We start from the raw sequence: 22419 nt of genomic DNA, 5'->3' as shown, positions 1-22419 counted from the left end.
TTATGATCACCAGGGCACAGGATATGAGGGACCGGAGGTCAACTATCCAAAAGTCAGCTGTTCAAACCAGTTGGGGGAAGCACACAGTCCTCACGGAATCTGAGGCGGAATGACCCTGCACTCCTTTTCTACCTGAGGGGTTAATCCTCTAGATTTCCACCTCCACAATCCCTGTCATCAGACAGGGTGATGAGGAGGTGACCAGCAGTGATTCTGGTCCTAAGTAGGATGAGCAGGAGGTCTGGTCTGCAAGGAGGACAGGAAGTGAAGAAACAAGGACTGCCAAATCTAACACCCGGTGACCCAAACACTTGCCTAGGCCAGACCCCATGGCTAGAAAGATGAGGAGGGTAACAATCTCCAATCTCCCTGTGCTGCCCCCTCTGGCCCAGTTCTCCCTTTCTCTAACTCACAGTAATGTCCCAAGAGCCCACAGAGGTGACACGAAATATATCTCTGCTCATCTCCAGAACAGACCACCATGGCCACACACTCCTGGGAAGTCCTATTCTCTCGATATGTATTAATTCAGTATGTGCAGCAGAAACCCAAATAACAGTGGTCTCACAGGATGGAAGCTAGTGTGTGGCTCCCATGACAGTGAGGCAGGCAGTTCCAGGGCTGCTAGGGTGGCTCTGCACCACGAGGCTGTCCAAGCATCCAGGTCTCCTTGACCTTTGTTTTCTGCTGTCCCTGGGATGTTGCCCTTATCAGCATGACCCAACATACCTAAGACCATGTCATTGGTCCATGAGCAACCAGCGAAAGCAGGAGAGAAGGGAAAGTCTCATTGTGTATCTCCATCAGAGCTCTTGGGTGACCAAGTGCATCATCAATGAGCAGTAATATTTTGAAAGGAATCTTTTTCTGAGCAGTAAGTTTCAATAGTGGGCTGAAAACATTTAGTCCACCATGTTGTAAACAGATGTACTCTCATCTAGGCTTTGTTGTTCTATTTACAGATCACAGGCAGAGTAGATTTAGCATAAACGTTAAAGGGCCTGGGATTTGAGGAATGGAAAATACGCACTGGCTTCAAGTTTAAGTCACCAGCTGCATTAGCCCCTAACAAGAGAGTCAGCCTGGCCTTTGAAGTTTTGAAGCCAGGTATTGACTTCTCCTCTCTAGCTATGGAAGTCCTAGATGGCACCTTCTTCCAATAGAAGGCTGTTTCATCTATACAGAAAATTTGTTATTTAGTGTGGCCGGCTTCATTAATGGTCTTAGCTAGACCTTCTGGATAACTTGCTGCAGCTTCTACGTCAGCACGTGCTGCTTCACCTCGCATTTCCATGTTACAGAGGCGGCTTCTTTCCTTAAACCTCATGAACCAACCTCTGCTAGCTTTAAACTTTTCTTCTGCAGCTCCTCACCTTCTCGGCCTTCATAGAATTGAAGAGAGTTAGGGCCTTGCTGTGGTTTGGAATTTGGCTGAAGAGAATGTTGTGGGTGGTTTGATCTTCTATTCAGAACACTAAAACTTTCTCTATATCAGCAATAAGGCTGTTTTGCATTCTCACCATTCGTGTGCTCACTGGAGTAGCACTATTTATTTTCTTCAAGAACTGCTCCTTTGCTTTCACAACTTGCCTAACTGTTTGGTGCAAGAGGCCTAGCGTTCAGCCTATCTAGGCTTTTGACATGCCTTCCTCACTAAGCTTAATCATTTCTAGCTTTTGATTTAAAGTGAAACATATGCTACTCTCCTTTCACTCGATCATTTAGAAGCCATTGCACGGTTTTTAATTGGCTTAATTTCCATGTTGTTGTGTCTCAGGGAATCGGGCGGCCTGAGGAGAGGGAGAGAGATGAGGGAACGTCTGGTCGGTGGAGCAGTCAGAACACACACAGATTTATCCATAAGTTTGTTGTCTTCTATGGGAGTGGTTCCTGGTGCCCTCAAACAATTACAATAATAACATCAAAGATCACTGATCACAGACCAGCATAATAAATATAATAATAATGAAAAGTTTGAAATATTGTGAGAATTACCAAACTCTGATACAGTGTATGGTCAGGCCACTCAGGACGGCTGTTCTCTTGTTCTCTTGTACATCCCCTGTCCCACCAAGGCCTGCTTCACAACTACACGCTACCCACATGACTGACCTGCTACATACTTGCCCCTAGCCCTAGCTAGTGATTGTTCTTATCAGGGAGGATGTGAGGGGTGTGCCCTCTACTGGTTTCCCTGGTAACTGATAAGCCCACCTGATGTCAATTCCCCTATAACTGGTAATATACCCCCTGGCCCCCGCACACGGTGGGGTGTCGCTCCAGGGTCTTGCTTCAGCTGTGTAAGCTTCCCCATCCATTACACCACTGACGCCTCTGTTGCTGACTCCGAGCCTTTCTTCTGTCTTGAAGCTGGGCAAGCACAGGCCTTGTAGGCCTGCGGGGTGCAGCCCAACACACAGAGACATGAAGTGAGCAAATGCTGTTGGAAAAGTGGTGCTGATGACTTGCTCACTGCAGGGTTGGCACAAACCTTCAATTAGTAAAAAATGCAGTATCTTCAAAATGCAATAAGACGCGGTACACCTGCACAGGTCCACACCAATTACTTAGTTGAAACTTTGTCTAAAACTCTAGGAAGGGAGGGGTGAAATCAAACAGTGTCTATTTCAGCTCCTTGGGGGAAGGTGTAAGATGACAGTGGGTAAAACTATTGTTTCCTTCTCTTTTCTGGAGCTCTCCCATCTCTCCCAGGCTGGCTGTTCTGTGTAGCAGGAGACAGATGATTGCAGGCAAGACCCAGGCTTTTTCTCCCACCCTCCCATCCTTCTTTCTTTACCATTAATACTGCGATCATCAGATTACAATATTCCCATGTTTGGATTTCCCCTGCGACCCCATTCACTCAACTCTGACTCTACCGCGGGCACCGTCAGACCCCACAGGTTAGTGCTCAGTCCTGCACGCCCGCCCCCTCCTTAAGATGCCAGTCTCGAGTCCAGGTTGTCACCTGTGTTTCTGACCGACTGGCTACAGATTGGATGTTCTAATGATCCCCCACTCGGGTTTGATTAATTTGCTAGAGCGGCTCACGGAACTCACAGGAACACTTTCCTTACTAGACTACTGGGTGTAACTCTGGAACAGCCAGACGGAGGAGACACAAAGGGCAAGTGTGTGGGAAGGGCGTGGAGCTTCCGTGTCCTCTCCGATTGGGACACTCTCCCCGTGTATTCACCAGCGTGGAGGCTCTCTGAACCTCATCATTTTGCGGTGTTATGGAGGCTTCATTAAACAGGCACGATTGATTACATCATGGACCATTGCAGTAGGTGAAACCGCCAGCCCCTCTCGGCTCCCAGGACGTGGGGGATGCGGTGGTACCGGAAGTTCCAACTGCCTATTAACATGATTGCTTCTCCTGGTAACCAGCCCCCATCCTTAGGTTCAGTCCAAAAGCCAAGCTCTAACATAACAAAACACACCTCTGTGGTTCTCATCACTTAGGAAATTCGAAGGATTTTAAGAGTTCTGTGCCAGAAATATAAAATTAGGAAAATGAATAAATGTGTTTTCTTCCAAGTGTACGGGTTTATTGAGGGCATGGGGGTCTACAGGACAGCCCCAGGTGCCTGTGGAGAAGGCCCGCCATCGGCCTGGAGGGCCGCGGCCCCGGGGGCAGCCGGGGATGGGGTCTCCAAAACCTGGATTTACTTGAAAGTGTGACTCTCCGCTCCACCGCGCCCAAAGCCTCTGGGTCCGAACATGGCCCAGTAGCAGGGTTGGTTGCAGTAGGGCTTGCCTTCATGCTCAGTGTGTCCCCTCCCCCCGAGGTCAGCGTCTTTCTACATTTCTCACACTTCAGGCAAGGCCATGCCAGTCCTTCCCCAGGAGGTCACCCTCTCAGCCAAGTACACCTCCTTGTCACACTTGGGGCACTTGGGCACGGTGGCGCCGGGTCCGGGGCGGGTGGCTGGGCGGGAGCACACCGGAGCGCGGGACTGGGAAAATGAATACGTTTAAATGCAATTTATAATAGCATCAGGATAAAATATTTAGGTATCAATTTAAAGAAAGTGCGCCACATAAGTACACAGAAATTATATAGTTTTGCTTAGAGTTTCAATGTCTTTGGTAAAGTATTCCTTCTGTTCATTCATAGTATTCCTGAGCTCGTTATACCGCCTTTCTGAATTTTCTTGTAGCTTGTGGCGTTTCCTCATGAGCTGTTTTGAAATCTCTATCAGTTATGTCACAGTATTCCATGACCTTAAGTTTGGTTTCTGGAGAACTGTCCTTTACTTTTCGTGATGCAGTGTTACTGTGGTTCTTCGTGTGCTTGCTGTGCTGTTCCTCTGCCAGCACTGATGAAGTGCGGAGCACTTTTCTGCTTCATTCTAACCATTCAACAAATTAGAGAGCAGAGGCTTTTCGCTTCTCTTCCAGGAGGTGGCGCTAGAGCACAGGTTTGGGGTTCCCCTACCTGCGTTACCTGCTTCGGAGAGTTGGCGCTTTCCACCCCCATCAGGGGTGTGGTCCCGTGCCCTCTTATTGCTTCTTGTGCCTCCAGGGATTTTGCTGCCTTGTTGCTGCCTGTGCCACTGGCATCGCTGCCTGGTGACCTGGGATAGTGGGCTCTTCCCTCGTGTCCGGGATCCCCTGAACCACGAGGGAAGAGGGGGGCGTGGGTAGCTGGGGTGGTGCAGGCACCTCTGCCATGTCCCGAGCTGTAAGGTTCTCCGGCTCTGCTGCTGCCAGTGGGTGGCTGGAGGGGCCAAAGTCATGGGCGTCTCAGGGGCTGGTGGCTGGGGCCCCAGGACCCACTTCTGCTGCTGCCTAGTTACCTGGGGCCCTGGGCACTGCTGAGGCTGGAAGGCTGGATTCCTGTGTCCTGTTGCGGCTGCTACTGGGTGTTCTGTGGCTTCCAGCTCAGTGGCCGCAGGTGGAGAACAGGATCGCAGGCTCCGCCTCTGGTCTTCCCTCGGTTCAGCCTCGTCTCTGTGTCCCAGTCCACCCACCTTTCCATGCACACTGGGTGGCATTCTCCGGAGTCCTGGTGTGTTGGGCAGAGTCACCTGTGGTGTGTCGTGGATGTTTCCTGGTTGTGGATGGAAGGGGGGAGAGACAAAGGCAGCTTTTCACTCCTCCGTGTGGCTGATGTGTCTCCTCCAGGTCGCAGTTTTATGTCCAGAATCTGCCGATTCTGTTCAGCTGGAAGCCTGGCTCAGCTGCAGCCTGTGGGGCCCTGGGGAGCCTCCCCTGACCCCTGACCCCGAAGTCCTGGGTCAACATCAGCGCCAGAAATTAGATCTGAGTCCAGGACCACAGGGCCTTTAAATTCAGGTTGGGAAGTGGCTGGAGGGATCCAGACAGCAGGTCCCTGTCTATTATTAGGTCCACGGAGGGGAAGAAGAGACAGGACACTGGGGTGTCCCAGGCTCTCGGGACTGGGGAGGAGCGGAGAGGACCCTTGAGGCTTCAAACGGTGGCGGATTTCATGCCTGGACAGGAGGGGCCATGCTTGGTGTCCTTGGGTACGGTGTTGGGACGCCTGGGTCCTGTAGGTCTGGGGATGGGGGAGGTCGTTTTCGTGTCTCAGGGAAATGTTAGGGGGACCCCCGGGCCCAGACTCATGGCTGATCTCCTTGTCCCACTGTGGTCTCCAGGCTCCACTCCATGTCCTGTCCTCTGCTCTCCTGTCCTCTGCTCTCCACCTCCACCAGCTGGGCAGGTCTTTTTCCAAAGGTCTTTAGCCAGTCTTTTTGGCACGGTGGTCACCGCTGTCTTAGCTCACAGGGAGACGATGTCCAGGTAGCCCCGGGCTGTGAGCTGGGATGCACTCTCCCTTCCTTGAGTCTCCCTGCTGCCCCCAGCACCATGTGTGTGTGGGGTGGAGTGAGGACTGGGGGTGAGGCTATTTCTCTGGAAGAGAGGAATTCCTTTAACCACCTCCCCTCTCTCCTTTTCTCTTTTCTCTTTCTTCCAGGTATATTTGAGTTATACCATACTTGTAAGGACAGGAAAACACCGAAAACATAAGCATAGTTTACCAGCAAAATAGAGAGCTGACACCTGTGTACTTATCATCCAGGTGAAAAACAGAGCCTCTACCAGCGCCCAGGCCAGAAGCCCCTGAGCCTCTCCCCACACAGACCCCACCCTCCCCGCATACGTGTCCACTGAGTGAGCCACCCTGCCCCTCTCCTTTCTCGTTCCTCCCCCTCCGCTCCTGTTGGCCTCCATCCCCTAATGTCACTGTTTCCTTCCTCTCCTCACTTCTCCAGGAGCCTCCCCATCTTCATAGGCAGATATCTTAGGGGATCTCCTCCCCCTCCCCCTCCCCCCTTCTACCCCATTCTAGGGATGGAGGTTCCAGAGTTGATTCCCTAGAGGAAGAGTCTATAACCCTGTCAGCAGCTGCAAGAAGTGACAAGGACTTGGGGTTCAAGGTCCCACCCGTGGAGACTGAGGACACCCAGTCTGTTTGTGGAGTCCGCCCTGGACTTGGGAACCAGCTGTTAATGGCCTTGAAATCTAATCCTCCCTGAGGCCTTAGTCCTTGGTGGTTTGATGGGGAGAAAAAGGTCCGTGTCAGCATGTATTCTGAGTAACAGTTCAGACTTTGAACTTGACACTGGATGAACTCCAACTTCTGTGCGCAGCACTCACCCACTGCTAGGAGCCCAAGGAAACCCTGGGCAGGTCTTTTGTAAGGGGGTCAAAGGGGAGCTCAGGTCTCCTGTCATCAGCAACTGTGGCCACACCCCCGGGGGCGCCACCACTCCGCCCTCTCCTATTCAGCACAGGGAAGGGAGAGGAGGGGCTGTGGTCTGAGTCTGACAGAGATGGCTGCCCTGGAGGCTGGTCAGCAATGGGGGGATGAAGATGCTGCCTGAGCAGCTCTGGGGTCGGGCTCGGGGATGCGGCGGGGATTAGAGGGGAGGAGAGCCCTGGAGCCCTGCCTTGTGTCTGAGGTTTCCATCTTTCCTCTCCACAACCCATCTCTCCAGCTCATTGATGAAAACACTCTGGAAAACTCAAAGTCGATTCTTATTTCACTCCCTGTTCGTTTCTGGCAGATATTCTTTTTTTTTTTTTTTTTCATTTTAGTGTAGTTTGAGATTCACAAAAACAGTAGCAGAGTTAGTAGAGAGTTCCTGTAACTCCCACGCTCAGTCTCCCTGTGGTAATATCTTATATCACCATCATACATTTGTCACAGCTAATGAAACAATGTTGATACATTATTACTAAACTCAAGAATTTATTTGGACTTCATTCGTTTTTCCTTTTCCTGATCTACAATCCTATCAAAGACACATTGTGTTAAGTCCCAATCATGTCTCCTTCAGGCTCCTGTGGCTGTGACAGTCTCTCAGAGGTCCCTTGTGTTTGATGACCTTGATGTTCTTGAGTATTCCTCAGGGATACTGTAGAATGTCCCTCTATTCCAGTTGGTTGACTGGGGCAAAGTATTTTGGGGAAGAAGACCACAGAGATGAAGTGACATTCTCCACACAACAAGGGTGTATACTCTCCACTTGATAATCAGTAATAAGTTCACCTTATCACCCAGCTAAGGTACATTTCCCAGGTTTTTCCATGTGAACTTTTATTTTTACATCCCAACTTTCCGTACTGTAGCCTTTAGAAGGAAGTCACTACGTGCAGCCCACACTTGAGGGGCGCTCTGCTATAAACTTTGGTGTGCCGGGGTTTGTGCATATATAAGTTTTCAGATGAGTTGCATGAGGACTAGAGCGCTCAGTAGACTGGATGGAGGGTCTATGTGCAGCTTTATAAGGAACTGCTGACCATCATTTCTAGGGGCTGTGCTGCTTCGTATTCCTGCCCCAGTGAGTGAGGGTTTCTGTCGCTCCACATCCTGGACAGCACTTGGTATCACCAGTTCTTGGATTCTAGCTATTCTAATAGGTGTGATGATACATCATTTTTTAAAATTTACATTTCCTAATAATATATGATGTTGAGCATCTTTTCATATGCAGTTCCATGGATAGATCTTCTTGAAGAGGTGTGTGTTCAGACTTTCCTTCATTTTTAAATTGTTTTCATATTATTGAGTTTAAGCTTTCTATGTATATTCTAAAACAAGTCCTCCATCAGATATGTGAATTTGCAAATAATTTCTCCCAGTCTGTGGCCTGAGCTCTTTCACTGACATAAGAGTATTCATAAATGCAGAGATATATTCGGGGAGAAGGAAAATGAGAAATTGCCAACCGCAGTGGTTTCCAAGTAGAGGACTTGGGCAAATGGGGGACGAGAGGGAGAACATGAATTATTTATTTTGTATACCCTTGAGTACCTTTTCAGTCCCCTTCTGTGTAGGTAAATATGCTTTCAAAAATTACATTAAAATCCCTTGCACTTGTAAAACACCTGACACATCCTCTTCAGATCGTGCATTAGGACACACATTCTCTACTTTGGCACCCAAAGTCTTTTAACTGAGCTATTCTGCCACAGAAATTCCATTACTGGAGAAGATGGGCTGGATTGTAGGGAGAATTCTGCTCACTGAAAATAGCTGAAAATGCCATGTAAAATATAAAAACTATCTTAGAAGCATCAAAGAGGTGACAAGGTCCTAATAAGTGACCACACTGAAAAAAGAAGGGAAAAATCCTGCTTGGTCTCCAAAGAAAACACGGTCCTGAAAAGGAGAAAAGGCTGTGTGAGTTCACTGCCCAGAGCTCAGGCACGGAGCCCAGCACGTCCAGCTCTGGGCCCACAGCTCTTCACTTTTTCTGCCCACTTGCCTTCCTTTTAAAAATTTAAACAAAGCTTTTGAATTCTTATTATGATGTATATGTGTAACGTATAATATAGGATATAATGTATGTTCACTGTAAAGCAAGTAATAAAGTGTCGAAAGTGATAAATGACAAAGTAAAAAGAATGTAATCCTCACGTTTGCAGATATTTTGTTGCATTTTTCTTTCATTTCTTATACATCCTCCTGTTGTTGCCCAAGAGCTGGAAATTTCTCTAAGCTGAACAGCCCAGACCTCAGTGGCCCCCACCCTGCACTCTGCAGATGCCATTTCCCAGTCAGCTCACTCTCACACCCCTGAGAGGGCGATTTCTCATTTCCTCCTTTCCCCTCAGACCCCTCACTCAGAAAAAAAAAGCACTCGGGTGAGAATTACATCCTCCTCCTCCACTATTCCCACATCTGCACCTGTATCTCACCTTCCCACCAGTGATGATGGATGGTCCCCTCCTGTCTAAGGCTGCCCCTCAGCATGGGTACAGGATCCGACTCCATCCTCCCCTGTGTCATCAGTTTCCCACTCTCTACTGCTCCTTCATCCCTGCCTACAAACATGCTGCAATTCCTCCCATTAAAATTAATCAAACAAAAATAAATAAATCAAAACAAAATTCTCCCATAAACATCCACCACTCTGTGTACAGCTTCCTTCCAACTGCTGCTCCATTTCTATGACTCTTCTTAAGAGAACAATTCCTAAGGCCAAAGGCCATTGTCTCATCTACTAGGTTGTCTTTTTATTTTTAGCTAATGGATATGTGCACATAGTTTTAAAAAGTAAAATACTTCTACAAGACTTGATATCTAGACCGATGTCCCCAATCTTCCATGTCCCCCATCTCTTGAATCTCAGAGAGATGCTCTTTTAGTTCTTAAGCTGATTCTCTAATTGTTTCTTCTATGTCTCTAAAATGCATACCTTTAATACTCCTTTGCTTTCAGTTTTATGTATCATCTTTAGTTAATTGGTTTTTCTTTCACACACCCCAAAATAGTTATAACTTATAATTATACATCTATCAGTTTTGTAAGTTTGATTAGCTCGCTGTGCAGTATTAGCCTTATGATGATGACGGAAACGATAGTCACAGTGAGCATTTAACAGACTATGATTACTTTTCTTGAATTGATATTTAAGATTTCGCTGGAATAAATAATATCTTACTTTGGTTGTACTCTTTTTTTTTTTTTTTTTTTTTAGTTTATTTGCCTGCTTTGGGTCTTCATTGCTGCATGTGGGCTTTCTCTAGTTGCAGCGAGCGGGGCTACTCTTCGTTGCGGTGCGCGGGCTTCTCATTGCAGTGGCTTCTCTTGTTGCGGAGCATGGGCTCTAGGTGCGCGGGCTTCAGTGGTTGCAGCAGGCGGGCTCAGTAGTTGTGGCTCACGGGCTTAGTTGCTCCACAGCACGTGGGATCTTCCCGGACCAGGGCTCAAACCCTTGTCCCCTGCACTGGCAGGCGGATTCTTAACCACTTCGCCACCAGGGAAGCCCCATATTGTACTCATTTTAAATCATTCTAAAACTCTGTGCAGAATCTAAGCCTTTCTGAGTACATTCAAGCACATCGGATATTCCACCAACTTCACCTCTTTGCACAGACTCTCCCACAGCCCTCTGTGCTGCCACACGGAGACTGGTTCCCTGCACCCCTGGGGCAGAGCTGACGTCCCGGATCTCCTTCTCCTCATTCTGGGCAGCCCTCTGCCTCTCTCTCCTACTGTATAATTTTACAAGGCTTCCCTGTTGCCTGGATCCCATGTTTCCCTGCTGTTGGTTTTCTCCATCATTTCCCCCGCACTTTGTCTAACAGTATCCTGAAGAAGGGAACATGGAAAGGAAAACATTGTAACTCTGAAATGTCTTAGGCTATCCTAGGACTTACTCTCATCTTGACTCAATATAGAACTCTGTGTTGGAAATACTGATTTTTTTCCTTAGAATTCGGAAGGCATTGCTTCACTGTCTTCTAGCCTCCAGGCCCATGTTTTTTGCCTCTTGAAGTTTTCAAGGTCTCTCTTCTTTTCCATCCTTTCTGCAATTTCACTGTGATGTTTCTTAGTGTCGGTTTGTTTTCATCTACTGCAGTAAGAGTTTGCTTAGGCCATTCCAGATGTAAATTTTTGTCTGTAAACTCCGAGAGGTTTCCTTGAAAATAATTTTTTATTATTTCCTACTCTCCCTTATTTTTGAAACTTGTATTGCTTACTCGCTGGAATCTCTTGATTGATAGCGGTATATTCTTATAGGTCTTCTCTCCTCCTTGCTATTACTTTTCTATTCCTATTACTTACTGTGAGTATGACTGTAATTTTTCAATTCATCTACTGAATTATACACTTCTATGACATTATTTTTAATTTCAAAGAGCCCTTTTTGGTTCTATGATTTTATATAATTGTATAGAATTCTGTTTTTGTTTAATATACCATATATCTTTTACATCTTTCAAATATTATTGCTAACAGTGGTAGGGGAGCTGTCAGGTCTCTTGGTTATCTACTTTCATGATATCATGAACTTCTTCCTCACAGCACTTAGCTCAGTAGTGATTTACATTTATCTTTGTCATTTCTGTCCATCTCCCTCACCACTGTGCCTGTCGCACATCACCCAGGTCCTAACTGTTGTTCTTCATTTTTTCTCCAGTGTCTCCAGATCCTGATTGAAGGTGGTCTTGAGATATACACTCCTTAACCTCTCTCGGTCTCCACTTCTGTGTCTCCTCTCTCTGAGTCTCTCTCTCTGTGTCTGTACAAAGGGATCACATGTTGGGTGCCTCATGGGTTTGCTTTTTTTTAATTAATTAATTTATTGGCTGCACCAGATCTTCATTGTGGCATGCGGGATCTAGTTCCCTGACCAGGGATCGAACCTGGGCCCCCTGCATTGGCAGCTCGGAGTCTTAGCCTCTGGACCACCAGGGAAGTCCCCTCGTGGGTTTGCTTTGAGGAATAAATTTGACCCACTATGTAAATCACATGGCATTATTGCTTTAATTCTTATTAAGTGTTCCTCTATTCATAGTTACCATCATTACAATGACTATAGCATTTAGCTTGTTTCCATTCTTTGCTTTTATAAACCACAATTCAAGAACATCCTTGAATATGTATTTTTGAGAACATGTGTGATTATCTTCGCAGGATAAATTTCTGAAAGAGAAATTTCTATGTCATAATGTAAGCATATTGAAGGCAACCCTCCTACACTGTTGGTGGGAATGTAAATCGGTACATCCACTAGGGAGAACAGTATGGAGGTTGATTAAAAAAGTAAACATACAAGTACCATGTGACCCAGCTATCCCAATCCTGGGCCTAGATCCGGAGAAAACCATAGTTTTAAGAGACACGGGCACCCCAACGATCATGGCAGCACTATGTACAATAGCCAAGACATGGAAGCAACCTAAGTGTATAAGGACAGATGAATGCATAATGAAGATAGGATACATATACACAATGGAATATTACTCAGCCATAAAAAGGATGAAATAATGCCATTTGCAGCCACAAGGAAGGAAGCGAAACTGGAAAAGACAAGTATCCTATGATATCACTTACAGGTGGAATCTAAAAATGGATACAAATGAACTTCTTTACAAAAGAGAAACAGCCTCACAGACTTAGAAAAGAAACTTACGGTTACCAAAAGGGAAAGGTAGTGGGCAGGGAAAAATGAGCAGGTTGAGATGAACATATACACACTATTATTTATAAAATAATCAACAAGGACCCACTGTATAGCACAAGGAACCCTACTCAACACTCTATAATAACCTATATGGGAAGAGAACCCAAAAAAGGACATATATACGTCTATGCATAAGTGAGTCAAGTTGCTGTACACCTAAAAAAAACAAAACACCCCGCAACATTGTAAATTACCTATACACCAATACAAAATTAAAAAAAAATTTTAAATGTAAATATACTGAAATTGAGACGTTTTGCATACTGACCTTTAAAATTTTTGTACCAGTTTTCAATCCCATCAATCTTTATGACAGTATATTCTCCCTAAATTCCTGTCAATACTCTCCTCATACTATTATCTTTGACAAGATGATAGATTTTAATTTATTCCCATTTCTTATTCCAGATTTGCATTTTTCTTTACATTTATTTGTTATATATTTGTTTGACATTTGCATTTCTTATTTTGCAAATTGTTTTCTAATACACTTTAATTATGTTTTGTTTGGGATTTAGTTATTTTAAACACTGAATTCAGGAAGGACAAAGCAGCCTCCAACATCAGAAGCTGGTCTGACGTTTACCTTAGGCCTCAGCGTTGCCAGAAGCTGGGCTGGTGCTCACCACGCAGCCGTGTTCTTCTCCTGTTGGACATATGTCACCCCACAGAACATCAGCATCAGACAAGGACACCTGAGACCATGACACAGTGAGACAAAACAAGACCACAACATCATTTTGTCCAAGCACAGACCAAATGAGGCGGCACTATGCACCTCACAATGTATCAAACCTCTCCCTGTGCTGATACCAGCGACCACGGCTTCTTTCCAATCACAGCTGCATCCTCACTCTAGTCTTTCCTCCTTACAGGGAAGATTCACCGACATGCCCAGTCACAGAATTGCCCCCACTTCCTGACAACACCCAATGTAGAGTGAGCCCCTCCTCCATACACCCTCTTCCAAATCACCCAACCAGACCCCACATCCTGTATATGTTCTAACACCTCACACTAAGACACTGTGGTCCCCGATGGTGTGTCATCTCCCTCGCTGCATCCAGTAATAAATCCGACTTGTTTGCCCACAGATGTTCTCCTGGTGGTCTTTGGCTGAAAAACATTGCTACCTGTTTGTCAATGTTTTTGTCTTTGAGTTTGATAGGGGCATGTGTTAGTATCTTTGTGAATGTCTGGTTGACATAAAGAAAATTTATGATTTTTTAGTGGTTTTTCACCTTTGGGTCATACAACTCTTCATTCCCCAAATGTAGAAAATTCAAGTATTTTTATGTCTAGGAGAGAGGGGTCCAAGGGTGAAGGGAAACAGAACTGATTGAATTTGGGGGGAATGAATAGCAGGAGCAGTCAGTAAAGAATTCTAAGCTGGTGGATTCTAAGGTTTACATCTCCTGCTTTATCATTTCACAAGTATGTACAGGTCCTGCAAAGTATTTGATATATGCTGTGTTCAGTGAATACTTTCTCTTGGGCTAAGTGAAGACTTCAGTGTCTGCTTATATTTACCAGGTTAATGAAAAGAACAGCAAGAGCTCAAGCTTATAAAGACAAGAATTAGCCCAGCGATGGGCAGTCTTGAACACATATGACCTTAAGGTTATAAACCACGGTGTCCTTAATGTCTGAACACTCTAGTTGTTAAAATACATGTTAATGAAACTTTCTGCGCATGCTGCATTTTAAGGATATATCTAAGACCCACATAGACAAATCCATGATTTCCATATGTAGGTTATTTTAATATGCATCAACTTATGAGTCACACAGTATCTATTTGGGGGAAGAGACTGGAAATTAAGAACATTATAGATATGCAATGCCCAATAGGCTAGCTACTAGCCACATATTTAATGTTATTTAAACTAAATAACATTAAGGTGCTCAGCACAGTAGCCACTTTTGAGGTGCTAAATAGCGACCCGTAGCTAGTGGCTACCTGATTTTGACAGTACAGATATAGAACAATTCCTTCACCACAGAACATTCTATTGGACAGGACTGCTCTTCATGTTTTCTGGGCCTCAAGTCAGATATAATGGACCCATGAAAGGGTCAATATTATTTCTCTTAGAGATGATGTCAGATTTCTGTCTGGGATATGAATACATACTTAGCTGGTGTGTAACAAAACCAAACTAGGTTATGAGTGGGTACGGTGCCTTCAGGCACAAACTGTTTCCAGGTTCAAAGGAGAAACACCTGTCCCCCTACCTCCCTTCCCAGACTGAGGACACTCTCTGGGATCAATTTCCAAGGGGTGAGTTCTCTCCTAGAGGAGCCCCGGGGGCAGGGCCCTCAGCTAAGTGTGGGGAGGCAGAGAGTCCAGCTCAGGGAGAGGGATTCTCCAAAACGAACAGGAGGCAAAGGCAAGGGTCAGTTAGGAGATTTTCCCAGGTTTATTCGAACAGCAGTTCTCAGAGTGTGATCTGTGGAACCCTTGAAGTCACTGAGACCCTTTCATGAGATCCATGAGGTGAAACCTACTTTCATAGCATTACTAAGATATTATTTGACTTTCCACTGTGTTGACATTTGCTTTGAGGTATAACTTAGCAGTGCTGGAGACTACTGTAGCAAACTGCAATATAATTATTTTCACAACAACTTACTTGCAGAAAAAAAAAAAAGCAGGTTTGCTTTAAAACATTCTGGTTGATGTATTACAAATTTTTATCTTTCCTTAATAAGCTATAATGGAAAAGAAAATGAAAAAGAATGTATATACACATGTATAGCTGAATCACTTTGCTGTACAGCAGAAATTAACACAACATTGTAAATCAACTATACCTCATTAAAAAAAACTTTAAAAAATACATAAAAATTCTTTTGTTTCCTAAATCATCCTTAAATCCACTTTTGTTTTTTGGCCACGCCCCACAGCATGTGGGATCTTAGTTCCCTGAACAGGGATTGAACCCTTGAACCCAGGCCATGGCAGTGACAGCTTTGAGTCCTAACCAGTGGACGGCCAGGGAACTCCCTTAAATCCACATTTTAAAAGTACCTTCTAAGATGACATGGGAAGTACCCATCAAGCCCTTCTGCTACATTCCAAAGTACTATGTCCCAAGGAAAATAATTTGTGTGACCTGAACTACCCTCTTCTTCATGGAATACAATGTTTACTTGAAAGAATGAATGACACTGGAAGATCTATATAACTTAGTGAAACAACGTATTACTTTTTTAAAATCTTACCTTAGTACAAGAGACATTCAATGTGCAAAATAGGGTTATGGAGTTTAACGTAACAGAATAGGAAATAGTCAATAATATTGTTTCAGGTCCACTTTGAAAATAACCTTTGAGAAACTACCACTTGTGTAGTTTTCGTTTTGTATCAAAGACTAACATCCATGACTGTCTGAAAGGTTTTTGAAAATACTACTCCTACATATGTGTGGGCCTGTTTATTTTCATAGACTTCAATCAAAATAACGGATTCATTGAAGAAGCAAACATGAACATCCAGGGGTCTTCTAATGAGACAGACAAGAAACAGAGAGACTTGCAAAAATATAAAAATCTGAAAAGCTCCACTTTTCCCACTACCGTGTTTATTTTGGGAAGTAGTTATTTTTCATATTAAATCATGGGTTATTAATATTATTCTAAATAAATTAATTTAAAAATTTTAAACTCTATTATTTCTACTTTGGAAAGTACCGATAGAAGTAACCACATAAAATTATCTTTGGGGTCGTCACTAGTTTGTAAGACTGTATAAATATTCTGACCACAATGTCGTGAAAATCGCTGACTACACAGTCCCTGGGCCAGGACTCAGGGAGACACTGTGACAAAGAGCTCTCGGTGCAGGAGGGGAGGGATCAGGCAGAGTCCCAGGTCCCGGGAGGGGCAGGCTCTCAGGCTCTCACGGCGTCAGGCGGTCTCTGGGGCGGGAACGCTCCGCGGGGGGGATTCCCAGTCTCCCGGAGTTTCACTTTCTCTCTCACAACCAGTGTCGCGCCCTCCTGCCTGGACACTCGTGACGCGACCCCACTTCTCACTCCCATTGCGTGTCCGGTTTCTAGAAGCCAATCAGCGTCCCCGCGGTTCCCGGTTATAAAGTCTCCACCGACCCGCCGCACGCCGTTTCTCCTCAGACGCCGAGGTGGTGGGTCATGGCCCCGCGAACCCTCCTTCTGCTCCTCACGGGGGCCCTGGCTCTGACCGAGACCTGGGCGGGTGAGTGCGGGGTCGGGAGGGAACGGCCTCTGCGGGGAGGAGCCAGGGGACCCCGGGGGTCGGGGGTCAGGACTCCCAGGGAAGGAGCCACGCCGCCGCCCCCACCCCCCGGTCCAGACCCGCCCCCTCACCCCGGTCCCCGCCTCTCCCTCCCTTGCTTCCCGCCCCCTTTTCTCTCCCCACCCCAGGTGCCGGCCCTTCTCCGACCTCCACACCTTTTCCGTCTCACGAGCCCCTCGCCCCCTCCCCCCTGCCGGCCCCGTCACCTCGGACCCGGGGACCCGCGCCGGGAGGAGGGTCGGACCGGGTCTCACCCCTCCCCGCCCCCAGGCTCCCACTCCCTGAGGCATTTCATCACCGGGGTGTCCCGGCCCGGCCGCGGGGAGCCCCGCTTCATCGCCGTCGGCTACGTGGACGACACGCAGTTCGTGCGGTTCGACGGCGACGCCCCGAATCCGAGGTGTGAGCCACGGGCGCCGTGGGTGGAGCAGGAGGGGCCGGAGTACTGGCAAGAGGAGACGCGGATCTCCAAGGACATCGCACAGATTTTCCGAGTGGGCCTGAACACCGCGCTCGAATACTACAACCAGAGCGAGGCCGGTGAGCGACGCGGGCCCGGGTCCAGGTCACGACCCCCATCCCCAGGGACGGGCCGGCGTCGCCCCGAGTCTCCGGGTCCGAGGGCAACCCCAACATTGCGGGACCCGCCCGGCCCCCCGACTCGGGAGGAAACGGCGAGACTTTACCCGGTTTCATTTTCAGTTTGGGTTTAATCTCTGCGGCTGGTCGGGGCGGGGTCAGGGTCTCACACCTACCAGGGGTTGTACGGCTGCGACGTGGGGCCGGACGGTCGCCTCCTCCGCGGGTACAGCCAGTACGCCTACGACGGCGCCGATTACATCGCCCTGAACGAGGACCTGCGCTCCTGGACCGCGGCCGACGCGGCGGCTCAGAAGGCCAAGGGCAATTGGGAGGCGGCCGGTTGTGCGGAGCGCCACAGGAACTACCTGGAGGGCGCCTGCGTGGAGTGGCTCCTCAAATACCTGGAGACCGGGAAGGACACGCTGCAGCGCGCAGGTACGAGGGGCCGCGGGGCCTCCCTGGTGTCCCCTCGGGCTGGAGCTGGCTTCCCACAAGGGGAGGAAATGGGGTCCCTGTGGGAACACCGCCCCAACTTCTTGTCGGGAGAGGGAGGAATCCGCCCAGGTTTTCATATTCGGTACAAGACAGTGACTCGCCGGTGGCCTCACTTCTCTGAAAGACAGTGAAGGAATCCAGTCTCTTTGGGGAAGAAGCAGGAAACCATCCCTGAAATAACTGACCAGCGGCGCCCTTTGACCCTGACCCCCATCTTGTGAACCATGACTTTCTCTCTCAAGCCTGTTCTCAGCCTAAGAACATCTTAGGAGGCCTGACTCCAGCTTTTCTGAGTCATTCAGCCTCCACCAAAGTCAGGATCATTGCTCTGTATTCTCTCCTTTACATGGAGCCTCCTACCTTGGCTTTCATCCTTATCATAGAACTTGACAAGGACTGGGAGATCTTCCCAGACCCTGGAGTCCAGGCTGGTGTCTGGTGTTTTTGCTGCTTCTTTTCAAACCTGTTGTGCTGTTCATTCTCAGGATGGTCACATGATGTTGCTTCAGTGGCCCATGAAGGTAACACTAAGTGTGAATTTTCTGATTCTTCCTCCTCAGACCCTCCAAAGACACACGTGACCCACCACCCCATCTCTGATCGTGAGGTCACCCTGAGGTGCTGGGCCCTGGGCTTCTACCCTAAGGAGATCTCACTGACCTGGCAGCGTGATGGGGAGGATCAGACCCAGGACATGGAGCTTGTGGAGACCAGGCCTTCAGGGGACAGAACCTTCCAGAAGTGGGCAGCCCTGGTGGTGCCTTCTGGAGAGGAGCAGAGATACACGTGCCACGTGCAGCATGAGGGGCTTCAGGAGCCCCTCACCGTGAGATGGGGTAAGGAGGGACATGTGGGGTGGAGCTTCCTCTCAGATAAAGCAGGAGTCCTTCTGGACACGTTCAGCAAGGTCGGGATTCGTGCCTGAGGTCAGGGCCCCTTCCCTTTCCTCCACAGAACCTCCTCAGCCCACCGTCCCCATCATAGGCCTCATTGTTGGCCTGGTTCTCTTGGTGGTCACTGGAGCCGTGGTGGCTGGAGCTGTGATCTGGAGGAAGAAGCACTCAGGTAGGGAAGGGGGGAAGGATCTGAGTTTTCTTGTGTCACAGGGGGGTTCAAGCCCAGGTGGAAGCTTGCCTGCGTGTGTATTGGGCAGCACCATTCAGAGACATTGCTTGTCAGTGTGCAGACTGGCACTTACCCTTTTGTAAAGCACGTGTGGAAATGAAAGACACGTTTTTCACCTTCATAATTCCAGTTGGGGACCAGGTTACCAGCACTTGAAGGTCAGAGAGGGAATGTTCCTGCTGACAGACCCCCAGGAGGGAAGAAGTTGATCCAGTCCCCGCACATCTCCTTTCTTCATGTTCCTGATCCTATCATGGATTTTGGTCAACAGTTCTGGAAAGTTCTCTGTGGTCCAGGACTAGAGGGTTCCTCTAGGATCTCACAACTCAGTCTTCTCCCTGGCCTCTCACGTGATGTTTTCTTCTTACAGGTGAAAAAGGAGGGAGCTACGCTCAGGCTGCAAGTTAAGTGTGCAGGGGCTGTGATTCCTGAGACCCTTGTGAGTGTGCAGAGAGGAGGCCATGGGGGGCTCACCCTCCTAAAGTTCCTTCTCTAGTTTCTCTCCTGTGTGTTCTGACCACATCCTGGTTTTGTTGTCCGCTAGGCAGTGACCGTGCCCAAGGCTCTGATGTGTCTCTCAGGCATCGTAAGGGTGAGGCTCTGGAGGGTCTAGATTAGGACGGGGGATGGGGCAGAGGGGATGCCCTGGGAGACGGGGATTCTTTGAGTGGGACATTTGAGCAGGTGGGTGGCTGTCAGAAGGTCAGCACTTACGTGACTGCCCTGAATTTGTTCATGATTATTTTCTTCTATAGTTTGAGACAGCTGCCTTGTGGGGACTGAGTGATGCAGGATTCCGCATCCCACCCCTGCATTGTGACTTCAAGATCTTCTGACTTTCTGCAAACGTCATCTGAATGTGTCTGTGTTCCTGTTAGCATAAAATGAAGAGGTGGGGAGCCTGGCCCACCACTGCCCACCACGACCCCTCCCCACACTGGCCTGTGTTCTCTTCCCTGATGGCCTTTCCTGACCGAACAGAGGCGGGGCTGGGCCGTCTCCATCTTTGTCTTAACTTCATTTTGCGCTGAAAAGTAATGTCTTTCATATCCTATTGAAAATCAGGATCCAAACTACAGCTCTCCCCCTACTATATAGATGGGTCCTCATCGGTCTTGTCCCCCAGTGTTTGGTTGTTTGGGTCTTTTTCCTAAAACTGTACAAATGTTAGATATTTAATCTTTGGTAATATGACATTACAAAGAAATGGCTTCCTTCTGTTATTGTTCAGCTTAGTCATCTTCATATATGCTTAATCATTACTAGTTACTTCTGTTATTTCGTTTCCTTCTGGTTTTTTTTTTTTAATTCATTTCCCTTGGCATTATCAACGTCTTTGTTACTGGCTTCTAAGAACTAATTTATGACTAAGGATGTTAACAATTTGTCATGCAATGTAAATGAAATACCATGTTTTACTGCCATCAGTTTACTATGGTGTTTTGTTTTTGGTTGTGTATTAAAATATACTCACGTTGTGCCTTAAAAAAAATCAGGATATGAATTTGTTTTTTGCTATTTATGCCATGAGGGGTTGATGGGATAATAAAGGTGAGGATTCCTGAAGTTTGAGAGGAAATAAATGGAAGCACGGAGACCCTTCCAGATTCCATGTGCTTGCTGTGCTGAGTCTGCTGCAGGTGGGACAGGAGGAGGCTGTGAGGAGCTGAGCGTGGACGCGGCCTGTGCCCACTCCATGCTCACCGCATCGTGGGCTTTGAGGTGGTTACTCCTGGTCACATCTTCTCAGCTCTTTTGTCCTTGTCCCTTCAGTAGAACCTTGTCCCACCAGCAGCTGTGATCTCAGAAGAAGTCACCAGGTCAGCCTCGGCTCAGGCCTGTGTCCAGTCCTCAGCCCCTATCTTTTGGGTGTTATTTGTTGTTTCTTTGTTTCTTTAGAGGTTCTTGCCTGAGTTTGTGTTTTATTCTCCTCTGGGTGTCCCCCACCTCTGACAGCTGGAGGAGTCGTTTGGCCTGTCGTGGTCCCCACAAGGCCCAAGGCTGCCCCTGCACACAGGAGAGTCTGTGGTGTCCAGAGGTGGATTTTCAGATTCATCCAGCTCTTGCCCTTTGTCTAGGGTTTGATTGTTCTTTCCATATTTCCCCCAACCTTCTCAAAGGATCCAGATTCTGGAATTAGCAGAAAGGCGGGAAACCGTAATGTCTCGTCTTAGGTAAGTTCCTGTCGGAATTCTGCTCTGCTCGCCTACCCACTCTCCCTGCCCTTAGCTCTAGTAATCCCAGTGCTGGCTCCAGTACAAACTCATGGACTTATAAAGCAGAGTCTAATTTAGGTTTATATTTGGTTGGAAAATAGGACTCATAAGTCAAGGATCATTGTTTTCTGAAAAGAAAAATATACTTGTGTGAGGCAGTGTGGAGGAGGGTTGGTTGGGGAGAAGGGGAGAACAGCACTTGTGAGAAAAACACCGGCAGCACTGACGTCAATGTGAGTAGATGTTGTTCTGTAGCTGCCACAAAACAGCGTTTGGCCTTAGGTCACATTAGTAAAGATGCTGTCTCTAGAATAGGGAGGTGCTCTACATTGAACATACACTCAGCTGATACCGGTTGTGTGCCAGATACATGACACAATGTTTTGCATCTAGGAAACTTCACTGAAGTTAAAACAGAAAAATTGCTGGCCTTGTGGAGCATGTATTCTAGTGGGAAGAGAGAGACTATGTGCTATCAGCATAGTAAATAAGGAAAGTGTTCTGTTACTAGGGGATATGTACAATGGAAAAGATGCAGTGGAGAAGGTGATTCAGAGTGTGAGTATGGGGACAGGGAAAATGAGTGTTTTACTAGGGCGGTCAGGGTGGGCCTCACTGGGAAGGTGACCTTTGAGGAAAGATTTGAAGGACATGAGGAATTATCCCTGAGGATGTCTGGAGGAGGTTCTTTCCAGGCAGAGGGAACCTCCAGGCAAATGCACCAGGGCAGAAGCATGTCTGTGTGTCCCAGTTAAAGTGAGGAGGCCAGTATGGCAGGAGCAGAGATTAATTGAGATGCGATCAGAGGTACAGCCAGACCATGTAAGGCCTGGAGGATGCTGGGAGGGTTTCGACTTTTGCTCTGAGTGGGATGGGCGTTATAAGATTGTTTTGAGCAGAAGAGGGACATGGTATGACTTCTTTCTTTATTTTTAATAGGTTTTATCTCTCTTATTTATTTATTTATTTACGCTGAGTTGGGTCTTCGTTGCGGCGTGCTGGTTTTCTCTAGCTGTGGCTAGCAGGTACTACCCTTCATTCCAGTGCGTGGGCTCTAGGCGCGTGGGCTTCAGTAGTTGCGGAGTGTGGGCCCAGTAGTTGTGGCTCATGGACTCTAGAGTGCAGGCGCAATAGTTGTGGCGCACAGGCTCAGTTGCTCCGTGGCATGTGGGATCTTCCCGGACCAGGGATCGAACTGTGTCCCCTGCACTGGCAGGCGGATTTGTAATCACTGCGCCAACAGGGAAGTCCCTATTTTTTTTTAATATTTAAATTTT

The 22419-nt window shown here is 47.5% G+C and overlaps 3 pseudogenes across 3 annotated transcripts in view; 2 read left to right on the top strand and 1 right to left on the bottom strand.

Moving 5' to 3' along the window:
* LOC307192391 (MHC class I polypeptide-related sequence B-like) overlaps window positions 1-22419 on the top strand; it is a 203631-nt pseudogene that overhangs the window by 175065 nt on the left and 6147 nt on the right. The window lies entirely within an intron of this gene.
* Window positions 3550-4677, bottom strand: LOC307192345 (cysteine-rich protein 1-like; annotated as a pseudogene). The gene is made up of 2 exons: window positions 4581-4677; window positions 3550-3931 (listed from the first exon to the last, which is right to left on the bottom strand). The product of its transcript is annotated as a cysteine-rich protein 1-like (transcript).
* On the top strand, window positions 16407-20505 carry LOC307193452 (BOLA class I histocompatibility antigen, alpha chain BL3-7-like; annotated as a pseudogene). Its single transcript, XR_013831769.1, has 8 exons — window positions 16407-16664; window positions 16995-17264; window positions 17466-17741; window positions 18362-18637; window positions 18756-18866; window positions 19297-19365; window positions 19471-19518; window positions 19682-20505. The product of XR_013831769.1 is annotated as a BOLA class I histocompatibility antigen, alpha chain BL3-7-like (transcript).

Source organism: Stenella coeruleoalba (assembly GCF_951394435.1).
Source record: "Stenella coeruleoalba genome assembly, chromosome: 10".
Classification (NCBI taxonomy): Eukaryota; Metazoa; Chordata; class Mammalia; order Artiodactyla; family Delphinidae; genus Stenella; species Stenella coeruleoalba.
Note: the sequence above shows the minus strand (reverse complement) of the source record. Positions and strands in the feature narration are given on the sequence as shown.